The sequence below is a fragment of the Bos indicus genome, chromosome 14 (assembly GCF_029378745.1).
Source record: "Bos indicus isolate NIAB-ARS_2022 breed Sahiwal x Tharparkar chromosome 14, NIAB-ARS_B.indTharparkar_mat_pri_1.0, whole genome shotgun sequence".
Classification (NCBI taxonomy): domain Eukaryota; kingdom Metazoa; phylum Chordata; class Mammalia; order Artiodactyla; family Bovidae; genus Bos; species Bos indicus.
The window spans coordinates 41,891,160-41,895,910 of NC_091773.1; the positions used below are offsets into that span (position 1 = coordinate 41,891,160).

Sequence of the window (4,751 nt, forward strand, 5' to 3'; positions counted from 1 at the left end):
TATATGTTAACATAATAACTTTTTCCAAAACTGAAAAAAGAAGCAATCAAAATAATAACAATAATTAAAATTGAAAATGCATTTTAGTAGGAAAGATAAACCACATGCATGAATGTATGATAAGCTTCAGCAGAGTTGAAAACTATAAAATAAAAGTGGAAATGCTAGAAATTTTAAAACTTCATCTAAATTTATCTAACTCAGAGATAATGAATCCCTTTGGCAGATTTATGAGAAAAGTGATCACAGTTAAATGAATACACATTGCTGCATGAAGATGCAACAATGGAAATTAACCAAAATAAAAAACAGATGAAAGAGAGAGAAATAGACCTGAAGAACTCTGAGACAAAAACAAATGATCTGATGTATAAGAAAGTAGAGTTCCAGGAGAATGCTATGCTATGCTAAGTCCCTTCAGTCGTGTCCGACTCTGTGTGACCCCATAGACGGCAGCCCACCAGGCTTCCCCATATAGAGAGAAAAATAAGCCAGAATAAATGTTTGAAAAAATAACAACTACGAATTTTCCAAAATTAATAGAATACATCAATGATATAAAAACCTCAGAGAATCCAAAATGTAGAATAAACACACACACACACACACCCATAATCAAATCAAAGATCATGAGGAAATCTTAAAAGAAGCCAGAAAAGAAAAAATGTTACACAAATATGAATAAACATAAAATCTAAGAATCCTTGTCAGAAACCATGCAAGTCAGAAGATAATAGAGTGATATTTAAAAGTGTTTAAAGAAAACAAAAATAATGTTTATTTCCAATTAGGAAAAACATCTTTAAAAATTATGGTAAGATAAAATATTTTTGACAAGTAAAATCTGAGAGAATCCATTGCAAGTAGATTTGTAATACAAAAAATAAATGAAAGATTTCTAGGCAAAAGAATGATGATACCATTTGAAATAGTTGAATAAACACAAATGAATAACACTGTAAATGACTTAAAAGAATTAATTTCTGATCTTTATCAGTTTAAAATACTTTGCTATGTGCAGATAAACTGCTAACCATTCATTATGGGGTTTATAATATATTTAGAAGGAAAATGCATGGCAAATTGATCCATTGATCAACTGATCAATGATTGAATGAAGGAAACACAACTATATTCATACCATATATAACACAGAATAACATAGACAAAGACAATACAATAAAAAACATAACATAGTGCAATTTAAAAAAAGAAAAGAATAGGCATAGAAATTTGAAAGGGAGAAATAGAACTATCTTTATTTAAAGATGATATACTACCTATAGAAAAAAAGAAAGGTGATAGGAAACAAGGCGAATACACAAAAAGCAAAAGCATATCTATATACCAGTTATGATCAGTTTGTAACTTAAATTTTAAAGTGCCATTTACAGTAATGTCAAATATCTGAAATAGTTAAGGATAACAAAATACATGCAAAATTTTTACACCAAAAACTGAAAAATCTTGATGAGAGAAATTAAAGAAGATTTAAGGAGATGAAGAGAGATACTATATTCATGGGTTGGAAGACATGTTTACATGTGAATTCTTTCTAAGTATATCTATGGATTCAAAGGGGTATGAATCAAAATCCTGTGTAACTGTTTTTGAAGAAATACTTAAAATAGGTAAAATAATTCTGAAAGGGGGCAAATTTTGAGCACACACACTAGTTGATCTCAAAACTAGACACAAAGTTACAACACTCAAGAAAATGCTATAGATTATATACATTAATCAATAGGAAAAAAAAGTTTCCAAGTAGACCAACATGTGTATAGTCAATTGATTTTGACAAAGATATCAAAATAATTCAATGGAGGAAGTGCAGTCTTTCCAAACAAGCTGTGCTGAGCAATTAGACCACCATGCAAAAAGAAAAATAAAATAAACATCAATTTTATCTTTACCATATAAAAAACTACTTGAAATGGATCATATACTTTACTCATGAATGATAAAAGAAATATTTTCATAAGTTGAACTTGATAAAATTTGAAACTTCTAATCCTTGAAAGACCACTGTTAAGAAAATGCAAACATAGGACACTTAATAGGAAAAAAAGTTTCAAAACATGTATCTACCTATTAAATAACTTTGATCTAAAATATATAAACATTTACCACAATAAGAAGTAAACAAACAACAAAATTTTTAAAACAGGTAAAATATCTCAGCAGATATTTCACTAAAGAAAACAATGTTAACAGTTGATAACATATGAAAAGATACTTAAAACGATTTTACTCATTAAGAAAATGCCCATTGAAACCACAATGATACCACTACACAGCTTCTAAAATGGCTTAAAAAACAAACAAAAAACAGGTGATACAAAGAGTTTACAAAGATGCATTACAACTGGAACATGCATACATTTCTGGCAGGAATGCAAAATGTTATAACACATTGAAGAAGAGTTTGGCAATGCTTTCTAAAGTTAAATATAGGCTCTTCTTTCCTAGCCCCACCCCCTCCCCCATCTGCCATGTTTTCAGGCCTGGTCAGCCTTGGTCTATCCCCGTAAGGAAATGGCCGGGGAGTTTCAGGAAACCCAGGCGCCTTTGCCTCAGTGGAGCTCGGGCTGACGAGGCAGGGCAGTGGATTAAACCGGAGCAGTCCTGCACGGGGTGGGGAGGCCATGACGTCCGTCAGTAACTGGCTGGCTGGCGTGAATGTCATGCTGGTGATGGCCTACGGGAGCCTGGTGTTTGTACTGCTATTTATTTTTGTGAAGAGGCAAAACATGCGCTTTGCAATGAAATCCCAAAGGGGACCTCATGTCCCTGTGGGACACAATGCCCCCAACGACTTAAAAGAGGAGATTGATACCCAATTGTGCAAGGTTCAGGATATCATGTATGAACCTCAGCTTCTCGAAGATGATGATGCAAGACTGCTACAGCTGGAAACCCAGGGAAATCAAAATTGCTACAACTAACTATACAGGATGAAAGCCTCTGAGATCCCATTTCATGCCGAAGGCCAGCATCCCCATTCCTTAATGGCCAAGAATTTCCGCTCCTACCTGCTAGATCTTGGAAACATTAGTACTCCTTTCAAGGGTCTGCGCAAGGCCCTCACTGATACCCTGCTGGATGGCTATGAGACAGCCCGCTATGGGACAGGGGTCTTTGGCCTGATTGAGTACCTGCGCTATCAGGAGGCCCTGAGTGAGCTGGCCACAGTGGTTAAAGCACAAAGTGGGAGCTCTCAGCGACAACACCAGTCAGCAGCCAAAGACCTAACCCAGTCTCCTGAAGTCTCCCCAACAACCATCCAGGTGACATACCTCCCCTCCAGTCAGAAGAGTAAACATGCCAAGCACTTCCTCGAACTGAAGAGCTTTAAGGACAACTATAACACACTGGAGAGTACGCTGTGATAGAGCTGAAGGTCTCTCACTGTTGATGGAGCCAGACAGACTACAGTGTGCTTGCCGGGTGGCCCTCACTCAGGTCATCTGGTTCAGCCCAGCTCTGGATCAGCTGAAGCCCTGGTTGTATTCAGAGCTCTTGAGATTTCATGCCTAGAGGATCATTCTCCCACACTCTCTTATGGCCAGTTTCAGAACATCAGTTAAGACTTTATTTTCCCTTGGTATCACTTTTCTCTGGAGTTGAATTAGATGTTTTTCTTAATATTTCAGTCAAAGCTTCCTTAAAAATCCTCACTTGGTTTTTTGATCATGGTTCATCTGTCCTTTTCCAGACTATAAATTATCCCAAGTGAAAAAAATAATAATAATAAAGTTAAATATAAGATCTCTCAATCTAAGTCCTAGATATTTACCAAGAAAGCTAAAAACGCAGGTCCATGCAAAAACTTCTACACAAATGCTTATAGTAGATTTACTAATAATAGACAAAACTATAGAGAAGCCAAACATCCATCAACAGGTAAAAATACAGATAAATAGCCCATGGCACATCCATGCAGTAAGATTCTCAGCAATGAGATAAATGAACAATACACAAAACCAAACTACTGATTATGCAACAATATGGGTCAATCTTAAAAACAGTTTTGTGATAGATGCCAGATACAAAAATCTAATTACTATGCGATTCTACTTGTGTGACATTTTATAAAAGTCAAACCTACTACATAGGGGTTGAAATCAGATAAGTGGTTTCCATGAGAAAAACAATAGAATGGGAAAGACTAGAGATCTTTTCTCTAGTCTTTAGACTAGAAAATTAGAGATACCAAAGGAAAGACTAGAGATCTTTTCTCTAGTCTTGAGACTAGAAAATTAGAGATACCAAAGGAAACTAGAGATCTTTTCTCTAGTCTTTAGACTAGAAAATTAGAGATACCAAGGGAACATTTCACGCAAAGATGGGCAGACTAAAGGACAGAAATGGTATGGACCTAACAGAAGCAGAAGATATTAAGAAGAGGTGGCAGGACTACACAGAAGAACTATATAAAAAGATCTTCGTGACCCAGACAATCACAATGGTGTAATCACTCACCTAGCGCCAGACATCCTGGATTGTGAAGTCAAGTGGGCCTTGGGAAGCATCACTACGAACAAAGCTAGTGGAGGTGACAGAGTTCCAGTTGAATTATTTCAAATCCTAAAAGATTATGCTGTGAAAGTGCTGCACTCAATATCCCACGAAATTTGGAAAACTCAGCAGTGCCCACAGGACTGGAAAAGGTCAATTTTCATTCCAATCCCAAAGAAAGGCAATGCCAAAGAATGCTCAATCTACTGCACAATTGCACTCATCTCACACAC

At 35.9% G+C, this 4,751-nt stretch overlaps 1 pseudogene; it reads left to right on the forward strand.

The window, feature by feature from the left end:
• The first annotated feature begins 2,636 nt into the window (after window positions 1-2,636).
• Window positions 2,637-3,727, forward strand: LOC139186812 (protein C1orf43 homolog pseudogene; annotated as a pseudogene).
• The last annotated feature ends 1,024 nt before the right edge of the window (window positions 3,728-4,751 follow it).